Source organism: Felis catus, chromosome A3, assembly GCF_018350175.1.
Source record: "Felis catus isolate Fca126 chromosome A3, F.catus_Fca126_mat1.0, whole genome shotgun sequence".
In the NCBI taxonomy this organism is placed as follows: domain Eukaryota; kingdom Metazoa; phylum Chordata; class Mammalia; order Carnivora; family Felidae; genus Felis; species Felis catus.
The window spans coordinates 74,504,756-74,520,925 of record NC_058370.1 but is presented as its reverse complement, the minus strand read 5'-3'; positions in this window follow the sequence as shown (position 1 = coordinate 74,520,925).

Genomic DNA, 16,170 nt, shown 5'->3' with positions numbered 1-16,170 from the left:
ATAGCCATTCAAATGTTAGCCATTCAAATGGTCCCAGCACCATTTGTTAATTGTTATGGACAACCAGTGGTTTTGAGTGGTTTAGTGCTCTCCTGGGGTGGAAAATAAATAGAACACTTTAAGTAGAACAACTACCTAAAATATACCAAAGCAATAAGCCATCATTCATCAATGCTAACGATGCCATAGACAGATTCACTCTTGAAGAGACATAAGCTTAGATTCCCTTTTCCTATATGGTCATGGATGTGCCCTGACCAGCCATAGCCCCAAATAGTTTCCTTATGACCAAGGTAGTTTGCCTTTATGTGTGTATATACATATATATATATATATATATATATATATATATATATATATATATATATATATATATTTGTCTGGAAGAGTTAAATTTGTTGAGGTATGACACAGAAAAACCTGACCACTTGAATAGTGTGTATTGACTATTTGAACAATATATGGCTAAGTTATACGCTTTCTTAATAGGCAGATTCAGATCAGTTTCAGCTGTGTAGGCCTCAGTTTTATCTTTGTGCAATGCAAACAGAAATAGGTCCTACTTCCCAGTCTTGCTGTGTAGATTAATTTAAACCTAGTTCACAGTGAGTCCTAAAATTGTGGCCTCTTACTGGATAACAAAGCCACCCAAAGATAATATAAAATTACTTAGTTGTAGAAATGTTTTGCTTTGTTGGTTTCCAAGAATATTCTCTACTCATTGACACTTGTTTAAAATTTAAATGTGAGTGTTTATCCCTTCAGTAGCCTAATCTCCCAATTTCTTGTTCAAACTAGAAGCTTTAAAAACTTACATTGGGTTTCTTTTTCTTTTTTTCTTTTTTTTTTTAATATATGAAATTTACTGTCAAATTTGTTTCCATACAACACCCAGTGCTCATCCCAAAAGATGCCCTCTTCAATACCCATCACCTACCCTTCCCTCCCTCCCACCCCCCATCAACCCTCAGTTTGTTCTCAGTTTTTAGGAGTCTTTTATGCTTTGGCTCTCTTCCACTCTAACCTCTTTTTTTTTCCTTCCCCTCCCCCATGGTCTTCTGTTAAGTTTCTCAGGATCCACATAGGAGTGAAAAAATATGGTATCTGTCTTTCTCTGCATGGCTTATTTCACTTAGCATAACGCTTTCCAGTTCCATCCACATTGCTACAAAAGGCCATATTTCGTTCTTTCTCATTGCCACATAGTACTCCATTGTGTATATAAACCACATTTTCTTTATCCATTCATCAGTTGATGGACATTTAGGCTCTTTCCATAATTTGGCTATTGTTGAGAGTGCTGTTATAAACACTGGGGTACAAGTGCCCCTATGCATCAGTACTCCTGTATCCCTTGGATAAATTCCTAGCAGTGCTACTGCTGGGTCATAGGGTAGGTCTATTTTTAATTTTTTGAGGAACCTCCACACTGTTTTCCAGAGTGGCTGCACCAGTTTGCATTCCCACCAACAGTGCAAGAGGGTTCCCGTTTCTCCACATCCTCGCCAGCATCTATAGTCTCCTGATTTATTCATTTTGGCCACTCTGACTGGCGTGAGGTGATATCTGAGTGTGGTTTGATTTGTATTTCCCTGATGAGGAGTGACGTTGAGCATCTTTTCATGTGCCTGTTGGCCATCCGGATGTCTTCTTTAGAGAAGTGTCTATTCATGTTTTCTGCCCATTTCTTCACTGGGTTATTTGTTTTTCAGGTGTGGAGTTTGGTGAGCTCTTTATAGATTTTGGATAATGGCCCTTTGTCCGATATGTCATTTGCAAATATCTTTTCCATTCCGTTGGTTGCCTTTTAGTTTTGTTGATTATTTCCCTTGCTGTGCAGCAGCTTTTTATCTTCATGAGGTCCCAATAGTTCATTTTTGCTTTTAATTCCCTTGCCTTTGGGGATGTGTCAAGTAAGAAATGGCTGCGGCTGAGGTCAGAGAAGTCTTTTCCTGGTTTCTCCTCTAAGGTTTTGATGGTTTCCTGTCTCACATTCAGGTCCTTTATCCATTTTGAGTTTATTTTTGTGAATGGTGTAAGAAAGTAGTCTAGTTTCATTCTTCTGCATGTTGCTGTCCAGTTCTCCCAGCACCATTTGTTAAAGAGGCTGTCTTTTTTCCATTGGATGTTCTTTCCTGCTTTGTCAAAGATGAGTTGGCCATACGTTTGTGGGTCTAGTTCTGGGGTTTCTATTCTATTCCATTGGTCCATGAATCAGTTTTTGTTCTAATACCATGCTGTCTTGATGATGACAGCTTTGTAGTAGAGGCTAAAATCTGGGATTGTGATGCCTCCTGCTTTGGTCTTCTTCTTCAAAATTCCTTTGGCTATTCGGGGCCTTTTGTGGTTCCATATGAATTTTAGGATTGTTTGTTCTAGCTTTGAGAAGAATGCTGGTGCAATTTTGATTGGGATTGCATTGAATGTGTAGATAGCTTTGGGCAGTATTGACAGTTTAACAGTATTTATTCTTCCAACCCCTGAGCACGGAATGTTTTTCCATTTCTTTACATCTTCTTCAATTTCCTTCATAAGCTTTCTATAGTTTTCAGCATACAGATCTTTTACATCATCGGTTAGATTTATTCCTAGGTATTTCATGCTTCTTGGTGCAATTGTGAATGGGATCAGTTTCTTTATTTGTCTGTTACTTCATTATTAGTGTATAAGAAAGCAACTGATTTCTGTACATTGATTTTGTATCCTGCAACTTTGCTGAATTCATGTATCAGTTCTAGCAGACTTTTGGTGGAGTCTATTGGATTTTCCATACATAATATCATGTCATCTGCAAAAAGTGAAAGCTTAACTTCATCTTTGCCAATTTTGATGCCTTTGATTTCCTTTTGTTGTCTGATTGCTGACGCTAGAACTTCCAACACCATGTCAAACAACAGCGGTGAGAGTGGACATCCCTGTCGTGTTCCTGATCTCAGGGAAAAGGCTCTCAGTTTTTCCCCATTGAGGATGATGTTAGCCGTGGGCTTTTCATAAATGGATTTTATGATCTTTAAGTATGTTCCTTCTATCCCGACTTTCTCGAAGGTTTTTATTAAGAAAGAATGCTGAATTTTGTCAAATGCTTTTTCTGCATCAATTGACAGGATCATATAGTTCTTATGTTTTCTTTTATTAATGTGATGTATCACGTTGATTGATTTGTGAATGTTGAACCCACCGTGCATCCCAGGAATGAATCCCACTTGATCATGGTGATAATTCTTTTTATATGCTATTGATTCGATTTGCTAGTATTTTTTTTAATATATGAAATTTATTGTCAAATTGGTTTCCATAGAACACCCAGTGCTCATCCCAAAAGGTGCCCTCCTCAATACCCATCACCCACCCACTCCTCCCTCCCACCCCCCATCAACCCTCAGTTTGTTCTCAGTTTTTAACAGTCTCTTATGCTTTGGCTCTCTCCCACTCTAACCTCTTTTTTTATTTTTATTTTATTTTTATTTTTTTTCCTTCCCCTCCCCCATGGGTTCCTGTTAAGTTTCTCAGGATCCACATAAGAGTGAAACCATATGGTATCTGTCTTTCTCTGTATGGCTTATTTCACTTAGCATCACACTCTCCAGTTCCATCCACATTGCTACAAAAGGCCATATTTCATTTTTTCTCATTGCCACGTAGTATTCCATTGTGTATATAAACCACAATTTCTTTATCCATTCATCAGTTGATGGACATTTAGGCTCTTTCCATAATTTGGCTATTGTTGAGAGTGCTGCTATGAACATTGGGGTACTAGTGCCCCTAAGCATCAGTAGTCCTGTATCCCTTGGATAAATTCCTAGCAGTGCTATTGCTGGGTCATAGGGTAGGTCTATTTTTAATTTTTTGAGGAACCTCCACACTGCTTTCCAGAGCGGCTGCACCAATTTGCATTCCCTCCAACAGTGCAGGAGGGTTCCCGTTTCTCCACATCCTCGCCAGCATCTATAGTCTCCTGATTTGTTCATTTTGGCCACTCTGACTGGCGTGAGGTGATATCTGAGTGTGGTTTTGATTTGTATTTCCCTGATAAGGAGCGACGCTGAACATCTTTTCATGTGCCTGTTGGCCATCTGGATGTCTTCTTTAGAGAAGTGTCTATTCATGTTTTCTGCCCATTTCTTCACTGGGTTATTTGTTTTTTGGGTGTGGAGTTTGGTGAGCTCTTTATAGATTTTGGATAATGGCCCTTTGTCCGATATGTCATTTGCAAATATCTTTTCCCATTCCGTTGGTTGCCTTTTAGTTTTCTTGGTTGTTTCCTTTGCTGTGCAGAAGCTTTTTATCTTCATAAGATCCCAGTAATTCACTTTTGCTTTTAATTCCCTTGCCTTTGGGGATGTGTCGAGTAAGAGATTGCTACGGCTGAGGTCAGAGAAGTCTTTTCCTGGTTTCTCCTCTAAGGTTTTGATGGTTTCCTGTCTCACATTCAGGTCCTTTATCCATTTTGAGTTTATTTTTGTGAATGGTGTGAGAAAGTGGTCTAGTTTCAACCTTCTGCATGTTGCTGTCCAGTTCTCCCAGCACCATTTGTTAAAGAGGCTGTCTTTTTTCCATTGGATGTTCTTTCCTGCTTTGTCAAAGATTAGCTGGCCATACATTTGTGGGTCTAGTTCTGGGGTTTCTATTCTATTCCATTGGTCCATGTGTCTGTTTTTGTGCCAATACCATGCTGTCTTGATGATGACAGCTTTGTAGTAGAGGCTAAAATCTGGGATTGTGATGCCTCCTGCTTTGGTCTTCTTCTTCAAAATTCCTTTGGCTATTCGGGGCCTTTTGTGGTTCCATATGAATTTTAGGATGGCTTGTTCTAGTTTCGAGAAGAATGCTGGTGCAATTTTGATTGGGATTGCATTGAATGTGTAGATAGCTTTGGGTAGTATTGACATTTTGACAATATTTATTTTTCCAATCCATGAGCAGGGAGTGTCTTTCCATTTCTTTAAATCTTCTTCAATTTCCTTCATAAGCTTTCTATAGTTTTCAGCATACAGATCCTTTACATCTTTAGTGAGATTTATTCCTAGGTATTTTATGCTTCTTGGTGCAATTGTGAATGGGATCAGTTTCTTTTTTGTCTTTCTGTTGCTTCATTGTTAGTGTATAAGAATGCAACTGATTTCTGTACATTGATTTTGTATCCTGCAACTTTGCTGAATTCATGTATCAGTTCTAGCAGACTTTTGGTGGAGTCTATCAGATTTTCCATGTATAATATCATGTAATCTGCGAAAAGCGAAAGCTTGACTTCATCTTTGCCAATTTTGATGCCTTTGATTTCTTTTTGTTGTCTGATTGCTGATGCTAGAACTTCCAGCGCTATGTTAAACAGCAGCAGTGAGAGTGGGCATCCCTGTTGTGTTCTCAGGGAAAAAGCTCTCAGTTTTTCCCCGTTGAGGATGATGTTAGCTGTGGGGTTTTCATAAATGGCTTTTATGATCTTTAAGTATGTTCCTTCTATCCCGACTTTCTCAAGGGTTTTTATTAAGAAAGGGTGCTGGATTTTGTCAAAGGCCTTTTCTGCATCAATTGACAGGATCATATGGTTCTTCTCTTTTTTTTTTGTTAATGTGATGTATCACGTTGATTGATTTGTGAATGTTGAACCAGCCCTGCATCCCAGGAATGAATCCCACTTGATCATGGTGAATAATTCTTTTTATATGCCGTTGAATTCGATTTGCTAGTATCTTATTGAGAATTTTTGCATCCATATTCATCAGGGATATTGACCGGTAGTTCTCTTTTTTTTACTGAGTCTCTGTCTGGTTTAGGAATCAGAGTAATACTGGCTTCATAGAATGAGTCTGGAAGTTTTCCTTCCCTTTCTATTTTTTGGAACAGCTTGAGAAGGATAGGTATTATCTCTGCTTTAAATGTCTGGTAGAACTCCCCAGGGAAGCCATCTGGTCCTGGACTCTTATTTGTTGGGAGATTTTTGATAACTGCTTCAACTTCTTCACTGGTTATGGGTCTGTTCAAGCTTTCTATTTCCTCCTATTTGAGTTTTGGAAGTGTGCGGGTGTTTAGGAATTTGTCCATTCCCTCCAGGGTGTCCAGTTTGTTTGCATATAATTTTTCATAGTATTCCCTGATAATTGCTTGTATTTCTGAGGGATTTGTTGTAATAATTCCATTTTCATTCATGATTTTATCTCTTTGGGTCATCTCCCTTTTCTTTTTGAGAAACCTGGCTAGAGGGTTATCAATTTTGTTTATGTTTTCAAAAAAACAACTCTTGGTTTCATTGATCTGCTCTACAGTTTTTTTAGATTCTATATTGTTTATTTCTGCTCTGATCTTTATTATTTCTCTTCTTCTGCTAGGTTTAGGGTGTCTTTGCTGCTCTGCTTCTATTTCCTTTAGGTGTGCTGTTAGCATTTGTATTTGGAATTTTTCTTATTTCTTGAGATAGGCCTGGATTGCAATGTATTTTCCTCTCAGGACTGCCTTCGCTGCATCCCAAAGCGTTTGGATTGTTGTATTTTCATTTTCGTTTGTTTCAATATATTTTTTAATTTCTTCTCTAATTGCCTGTTTGACCCATTCATTCTTTAGTAGGGTGTTCTTTAACCTCCATGCTTTTGGAGGTTTTGCAGACTTTTTCCTGTGGTTGATTTCAAGCTTCATAGCATTGTTGTCGGAAAGTATGCATGGTATGATCTCAATTCTTGTGTACTTATGAAGGGCTATTTTGTGACCCAGTATGTGATCTATCTTGGAGAATGTTCCATGTGCACTTGAGAAGAAAGCGTATTCTGTTGCTTTGGGATGCAGAGTTCTAAATATATCTGTCAAGTCCATCTGATCCAACATATCATTCAGTGCCCTTGTTTCTTTATTGACCATGTGTCTAGATGATCCATCCATTGTTGTAAGTGGGGTGTTAAACTCCCCGCAATTACCACATTCTTGTCAATAAGGTTGCTTATGTTTGTAATTGTTTTATATATTTGGGGGCTCCTGTATTCGGCGCATAGACATTTATAATTGTTAGTTCTTCTTGATGGATAGACCCTGTAATTATTATATAATGCCCTTCTTCATCTCTTGTTACAGCCTTTAATTTAAAGCCTAGTTTGTCTGACAGAAGTATGGCTACTCCAGCTTTCTTTTGACTTCCAGTAGCATGATAAATAGTTCTCCATCCCCTCACTTTTAATCTGAAGGCGTCCGCAGGTCTAAAATGAGTCTCTTGTAGACAGCAAATAGATGGGTCTTGTTTTTTTATCCATTTTGATACCCTATGTCTTTTGGTTGGTGCATTTAGTCCATTTACATTCAGAGTTATTATAGAAAGATACGGGTTTAGAGTCATTGTGATGTCTGTAGGTTTCATGTTTGTAGCGATGTCTCTGGTACTGGGTTTCTTTTTCTAGAGATTATCTATTACAGAGAACTCAAAGATGACCCAGATTTTTGTTGGTTTGCAATTTATATAATCTGGGGGCCCTCTTTATGAAAAAGAATATGAAATTAAAAATACAAGTGTAGGTATAAGACCTTAGAAATTAGATATACAAAATTAGGTAGGTGGCTGTGCAAGTGAGGGGGCTCTGAAATTTCATTAACTTCATGGTAAATCCACTCTTGATAGTAGTTTTAACAACAGAAGTATCATCTTTGGCTTAATTTTTAATGCTGATAGCCCGAAAAAAATTTTATTGGAAGGTAGGCAGCATGGTACTTAACAGGACAGGTGGACTGCTTTGTATGATATTTTGAATAGAGTATTCTTATAAAAAAATAATATTACATGTAGAAAATAGCCCAGGAAATTCTACAACCAGTGTTTTTATAATGTCAAGAATTATTGTATGAAATGAAAAATTACTTCCAAAAATTAAATTCTTGTTAACTGCTTTATTTATAGCAGGAACTACTTTAAAATTTCTGAGATTCTATTAGTTTTATATGTACAACATAATGGCTCGATATTTGTATATATTGCTAAAGGATAACCACAATAAGTCTATCCATCACCATTTTAGACTTATGAAAATTTTAGTTACAAATTTTTTTTCTTGTAATGAGAACTTTTAAGATCTATCCTCTTAGCAACTTTAAAATATGCAGGATAGTACTATTAACTATAGTCAACGTGCTGTACATTATGTCCTCATGTCTTATTTATTTTAACTGGATGTTTGAACCTTTTGACTACCTTCACTCATTGTACTCACCTCCTACCCCCTGCCTCTGAAAACTACCAATCTTTTCCCTGTTTCCATGAGCTCAGTTTTTTTTAATTTTTTTTTTCAACGTTTATTTATTTTTGGGACAGAGAGAGACAGAGCATGAATGGGGGGAGGGGCAGAGAGAGAGGGAGACACAGAATCGGAAACAGGCTCCAGGCTCCGAGCCATCAGCCCAGAGCCTGACGCGGGGCTCGAACTCACAGACCGCGAGATCGTGACCTGGCTGAAGTCGGACGCCCAACCGACTGCGCCACCCAGGCGCCCCAAGCTCAGTTTTTTAAAATTAGATTCCACACACAATATAATCTACTTTAAGTTCTCTCAATTAGTCACAATGAAATGAAACTTTGTAGAAACTTCTCAGATCTCATATGTACCATAATTCTTTTTAATGTTTATTTATTTTTGACAGAGAGAGAGAGAGAGAGAGAGAGAGAGACAGAGCATGAGTGGGAGAGGGGCAGAGAGAGGCACAGAATCCGCAGCAGGCTCCAGGCTCTGAGCTGTCATCACAGAGCCAGATGCAGGGCTCAAACTCACAGACGAAGAGATCATGACCTGAGCCAAAGTCAGACGCTCAACCGACTGAGCCACCCAGGTGCCCCTCATATGCACCATAATTCTTAAGTAGAAGGCATTAACCTTGATCATGAAGACTTCTTTTTGGTGGAAACATTTTTATCACCTAACATTACTTTCTTCATGGTACTCTTGAAAAATAAAATTAACACATATCAAGAGAGATATATAATAGTAATACTATCCTCTCTTATTATAGCCAACCTAAAGTTCCATACTAACTCCATACATTTAATGACTTACAAAGTTTAACTCTTTCATAAATTGAATTAACTCCTTGACAGCAACTACCGTCTCTATAGCATCATTTTTTATCCATTCTTCAACCTGCTACATTCTGCTTTCCACTCCCACCCCTCCCATTAATTGCTCTCTTCAAAGTCAAATATAACCTCTATTTCTAAATCCAGTTAACATTTACCAATTCACGACAAATATACTTGAAACCCACTTACATAGGACCATGTAGTCCAGATTGCCTAGCCTGGCAAACAAAGGCCTCATAATCTAGCCCTAATTTATCTCTCCAGCCCCAACTCCCCTCTTTGTTCTCTCTACCCTGGTTATAATTTACTGCTTACTGCTTCTCTGGAGGCTCTCTGAGTCTTTGTCAAGGGCTGTTTCCTCCCTTGCCCTGGCTAACCCAATTTATTCTCCAGAACTCCCCTTAGATGTCTCTCCTTCCAAAGAAAAGCTTTCCATGACCTCCCAAGGAGGGATTAGTTGCCTCTTTCTTGACCTCTCTGTGCTGCCCTAACACATTGTGTTATAATTGCCTGCTTAGGTGTTTCACACTCCTCCAGACTATAATATCCTTAGAGGTATGGTGGTAAACCCATGCTTAGGACATAGTACTGGGTACTTTGTACATAGTCTGTTGATCAGGTTTAAATACATGACTAGGAGTTTCCTCACATAAACATTATTTCCACAGATTAGAAGCTAGTCAAACTTAAAGCATTACCACTTATAAATAACGGAAATACACATTCATTTCCATTTGGAAAGGAGTTTTGAGTTTGGGTGCTTTAAAATCTCACTGTTGTCCAAACAAAATAGGAAATTGAAAAAAAAGGACCTAAACCTTCACTTCTACAAATTTGTACTTTAAGAGAACTAGTTGGAAGGACTAAGACATATTCAAATTAACTCTACTGTATTTCTAAGGTCTGTCAAACAAGCAGTCTCTTCAGGTTTTTCAATATTTAAAAAAATAGTAGCAGGGGCACCTGGGTGACTCAGTCAGTTAAGTGTCCAACTTCGGCTCAGGTCATGATCTCATAGTTCATGGGTTCGAGCCCTGCATAGGGCTCTGTGCTGACAGCTCAGAACCTGGAGCCTGCTTTGGATTCTGTGTCCCTCTCTCTCTCTGCCCCTTCCCCTACTTGTGCTGTCTCTCTCTCTCTCTCAAAAATAAATAAACATTAAAAAATTGTTTTAAATAGTAGCAAAACAGAGTTGAAAAGGAAACTGATAAACATTTGTTGAAGCCAATCACTCTTTAGCAGAAGGTGGAAAGAAGGAAGCCATATTCTTGATAATATCCTCATAATGTTCTGTGAGATTCTTCAACTAAGTTACAGCTTCCAGGAAAAAACTAACTATTCATTCAATAATTCATCCAAAACATTTTTGTTGAGAACCTATTCCATGGCAAGCATTGACACAGAATCAGACAGACAGAAACAGCCTCCACCCTGTAGCACTTAGATTCAGTTGTACTCTGTTTGACAGCAGCTTTTTACTGAAAAAAAAATCTGAATCTCTTAAGTCTTAGCCCCAATGCATTTATAATTTTACTTTGTTATTATAAACTACTTCTCAGACCTGGATAACTACCTTATAAACATGTATTGTGTGTCTCAAAAAATATCTTTGATTCTTTAAGAAAGGATTAAGCATTATCTGTCTCCCCTCATCCAAATTAGAATGGGCCACAGTCTGGACTTTCTTTTTTGTATCCCTGAAACCAAGCCCAGGTCCTGGAGTATAGCAACCACTCAAAAAGCCCTTAAGAATGAATGAAGAGATGAATATTATATAGAATAAGAATCAAGAAAACAGAAATCCCAGACCCAGCTCTGCTGTTAAATGTGTGCGTGTGTGAGTGTGTGTGTGTACGTGTGTACGTGTAAATTTCTTCATCAATAACAGAGTAAAATTTAAGCTCTAGCTCTGAAGTATAATCATAAAGGAACAAGAATGGCATGGGAGGTCAAAGGATTAAAGATTTAGTTCCTATTTAATGTTGCAGAATTTTGATAAATATGAAAATATGAAAAACGAGAAAGGTCTAAAAAATGATTCTCAGGCCGAAATTTAGAAGACAGATCATTTTATATAACTCTGAAATGTTTTATTTTATTTAAACTAATTCTTAACTTGCTCAACTCAAGTTTCAAAGCTCTTTATAGAAAAAGGAATAAAAGTGAAAGGGACAAGTATACCCTTATTTTTTGTGACCCAGTTGTTACCTATTTCATGTCAATACAATGATGTTGGTTTAAGAAATCTGGCTTTCTTAAGCAGTTAGTAGAAAAACAAATGAAGGGCTAAAAGGTGCTGGGGAAGAAAGACATATAGCAGATACTATGCGGAAGAGAAGAACAGTAATAGCAATTAGGCATACCAGTAAGAGCCAGCATGTAGCAAGAATAGCAAAACTGTCAAGAAAAATCCAAAAGGAATTCTAGAATTAGCAAATGTTCAAAGGTTCTTCACTCTGTGCTGGAAGCTCAAAATCCTTTTTATCTTCATTATCTTCTGTCAACCTACAGATCACCTTTGCAGACTGAAGTGTAATTTGATATAGAGATACTTATGTCATGTTCTCCACTGAAATCCAGACATATGAGTTTGTCTGGTAAACTGGTGGGGTGGGCCTGCTGGAAGATGATTTGCACTGGGAGACTGAGGAGTCTTCTGGAGAAAACCCAGTTTGACTCAATAGCAAAGACACAGTTGCTGGGGAGGAAGACAGGAGGGTAGCAGCATGTCTTGAGTATCATGTCATTACTGAGATTTGTCCCATTGGCCAAAGCCTCCCACATTGATTCCTAGACTCAAGAAACTGTTTCTGCTATTGAGTGTATAAATATTGATGTCCAATGAAATGCCACTTGGGTACACATGTGATAAAATGTAGCTTAAGAGGAAGTAAAAGACATTTCCCTTATTTACCATGGGTCCAGGGCAGTGTCAGAGCATTGGAGGTCCCAGAAAACAGTTCACTTTGGAAACCTTAAAGGCTCCAATCCAAACATGGGAGCTTCAGTGCCCAGTATAATGCCTTAGACTACATCCCCAGGAGAGCTACTCCTGCAAAATGGCAGGCTCAGCAGCCCTTAGCTCTCAGCAGAAGTGAGAAGGACACATTCATGAGCCCATGTGGTACCACCACTCCCAGGCCTGACCTGCCCAGAAGAAAAGACTTTAGAACTAAAGGTCCTGCAGTAACAAACAGATACAAAGGCCACAAAACAACTTATTATTCTCAGTGCAGGCCGCTGTGGTTTGCAGTAACTTCAGTAGCAAAGAAACTAGGGCGATCAGCCCTGCCCTCTAGCAAAGAGACCTAGACTAATTCTGCTCACTGGGATCATTTAATGTCTCTGTGCCTCCATTTCTTCATTTTTATTTAATAAGCATATATGGAGCACCAACTGGAGCCACACTGCTGAGTGCTGAGAATATCAAAATTAAAACAACCTGACCCTTCAAGGAGATTTTATTCCCACAGGGGACACAGACACGCAGACATATATGCACAGGGCAATCATAGACTGTAGGTCAGTATAATGAAAAGGGAAATACACGTGGTGCTGTTGTAGTGTAGAAAAGTAAGTATTTAACCCACTCTGTGTCATAAAATGGAAGGGAAAATTTCCCATGAAAGCCAGATTTTCAATCTATGAAAGTGGAGCATGATTATTATCCAGGAATTAATGGTTGTACAATTCAGTAATGACCAGAACCTAGGTCTAGAGATTGCTCATAGAGAAAATAAGAGAAAAGCTTTACAAAACATTACAAAATATGAAGAAATGTTCTAAATGTAATGTTGAGGAGTGTCTGGGTGGCTCAGTCGGTTAAGCATCCGACTTCTGCTCAGGTCATGATCTCATGGATCGTGAGTTGGAGCTCTGCGTCAGACTCTGTGTTGACAGCTCAGGGTCTGAAGCCTGCTTCAAATTCTGTGTTTCTCCCTCTCTCTGCCTCTCCCTCACTCACACTCTGTCTCTCTCCTCTCAAAACTAAATAAATATTAAAACTAATGTTTTAAAAATAAATATAATGTTGATAAAGGAAAAACAATAAACAACATTTGTACACGTGTATAATGTATAATGCTTCAAAATAACACCATTGTCTATATTTGCACATATACTTAACAAATGTGTAAGGAGAGAGAAATCAAGGAAGACTGAATATGTGTATATATACATATATATATATATATAAACAAATATGGAAAGAAATACAACAAAATGTTAACTGGTTCTCTTTTAGATACTATTTTCTTAATTATTTAAAAATGTTTTAGTTTTGAGAGAGAGGGAAACAGAGCACCAGTGGGGCAGGGGCAGAGAGAGAGGGACACACAGAATCCTAAGCAGGCTTCAGGCTCTGAGCTGTCAGCACAGAGCCCAACGCAGGGTTCAAACCCATAAACCACGAGATCATGACCTGAACAGAAAACAGACATTTAAGCTACTGAGCCACCGGGCGCCCTTCTTTTAGATAATATTTAAGTTGTTTACGGATGGATAATGGATGATTTTATAGCTTCATATTTTCCTATATTTTGTAAAATGCGTACATTGAGCATATATTACTTTTATAACCAGAAAAAAAAATACTATTATTTAAAACAGTCATTAGGAAGAAGAAAATTATAAAATGCTTAGAAACATAATAAATTCATTTTTAAATGTTAGCAAATCACTGAAAAAGAAGCTTCTAATCAAATTGCAATTGCTAAATTCATTGTTCTCTCCTTTCATATACTTCTGCAGAAGAAAAATGTTTATTTTTTCTAAGATATAGCTGATTCACACATTATTTTATATTTTATTTATTTTTATTTTTTAAAATGTTTATTTTGAAACATTTTATTTTTTTTAAATGTTGATTCATTTTATTTATTTTGCACGCATGTGCAAGTGGGGAAGTGGAGAAAGGGCAGAGAAAGAGAGGGAGAACCGCAAGCAGGCCCTAAGCTGTCAGTGGAGCCCTACATGGGCCTTGATCCCACAAACTGTGAGGTCATGACCTGAACCAAAATCAGAGCCTGTGCCCAACCAACCGAATCACCCAGGTGCCCCTGATTCACACATTATTTTTTAATTGCTAGTTGTTAGTTAGCTCCAACCCAGAATTTCTGAAAGTGTTTAAAAGAAAACTAAGTGATAGACATTCAGCATGTGTTTATAGCAAAATCTTTACTGATTAGACAGGGAAGAGAAAATAATCCCTTACTATAGCACAAAATTCTATCCAAACTAAGTCTTAACAATACTCGGAGAGGGAGAGAAATAACCAAGTTATTTATAGAATTCTCTAAGTATTTAAAACCAAACATCTGGAGGTTCAAGATTAAGAGTAGGTTTTATTATATGTATCTGAGTGGGATCAATTGAACCACGGGCCATTTCACACCACACACAGTGCTTAACATCATCTCTCCAAGCTAAATGTTCAATAGAAAGATGAAAAGGATGAGGACAAAGATGACACTATGACGTGTCTTCACTGTTAATTCCACAAACTCTATTAAGTATCTACCATGTGCCAGGCTATCTTCATTTCCTCAGCAATACAAAGATAAGACAATTTGAGGTCCCAAAGATAAGATAATTTCAGGTCCCAGACAAGTGGGGCATGGGCAGTAGGTTGGGCTGGGTGCAGTGCCCCAGAAGTTTGCAGTAGGGGCAGAGATGTGGATCACTTGCCCAAGGTCTGCAGAGCATAGTGTTAAGCAGAAAGAATATAAAAGGTCATTTCTAAGAGATATACAAAAATCAAATTCAGGCTGACCAAGTGAATTGTCAGTCCTAAAGGGGTACTAGAGAGGAGGACTCCTAGTAGGAGACAGTGGAACAGAAATCAAAAGAGACAAGAGGATTCACAAGGTAGGGACAAGTGGAGAAATTTCCTGAGGCAGAGTGCATTCTGCATAGAGAATATATTTGCAATGTGGAATGGGAAAGAAGTGGACAAACATAATCCCTGCCTTCAAGATCACAGCTTGGCAGAAAAGAGAGATAACACTCATTTCATTCTCTATGTGTCAGCGCCACCCAACAGTTCTAGAAATACACCTCAGTCAAACACTCAATTTGTGTTGTATGAATGGATGATAATGAAGATTGTCAAACAGACAAAGGAGGCTGTACATATTTTTTAATGTTTATTTTTATTTTTGAGAGAGACAGAGACAGAGTGCAAGCTGGGAAGGAGCAGAGCGAGAGGGAGACAAAGAATCCAAAGCAGGCTCCAGGCTCCAAACTGTCAGCACAGAGCCCGAAGTGAGGCTTGAACCCACAAACGATGAAATCACGACCTGAGCTGAAGTTGGACACTTAACCAATGAGCCACCCAGGGGCCCCAAAGAAGGCTGTAGGTAAAGAGGGCAGGGAGGTGGAATGCTCCCAAGTCGGGGAATCAAGACACCTGGTTCTAGTCCTTGGCTCTGCCACTAACTAGGGTGAACTTGGACAAGTTATTTAGGTTCCAAGTGTCATGAGGGAGTTGGAGCAGATGATTGCAAAGACCCCCTTTTCCTCTATTTCCTTTTTACCATAAAAGGAATTCATCTATCTTAAATCAGATTGTAAAGTCTTTTCTGATTTTGCCATTCTTCCAACTGAGTTGAACAAACTTGAGTGTTTTATATCTCTTGGTCCTTTTAAAAATCAACTACATTTTGAAGCATCTGCTTGAACAGTTATTTAAAACACACACACACACACACACACACACACACACACACACACACACTTAAATCTAAGCAATATCCTTGTGATATCTCCCTTGTGGATATGTAAACTTTCAACCTCTTACCTTAGATAGAGTTTCCACATTTGTCCTATTTAATCAACAATAAAAGTCAGATATGTCATTCCTTATATTTTTTGCATTAGCAGCATACTATAAATTCCAAGTACAAAAGGTTTTTTGGGTTTGGTTTTTTTTTTTTTTTTTGGCCCTTCCACATTCTACAGTAAGAAAGAAGTTAATAATAGTTAACCAAAATAATTTATGCTTTAAAATTCCTCAAAGAGCAAGGAGAAAATAATAATATCCATCCCAATGTAGGCTCTGGTCTCAGCAGTTCCATTTGTATAGGATATGACATACTAAGGGGAAAAATCATAAATCAGTATTATTA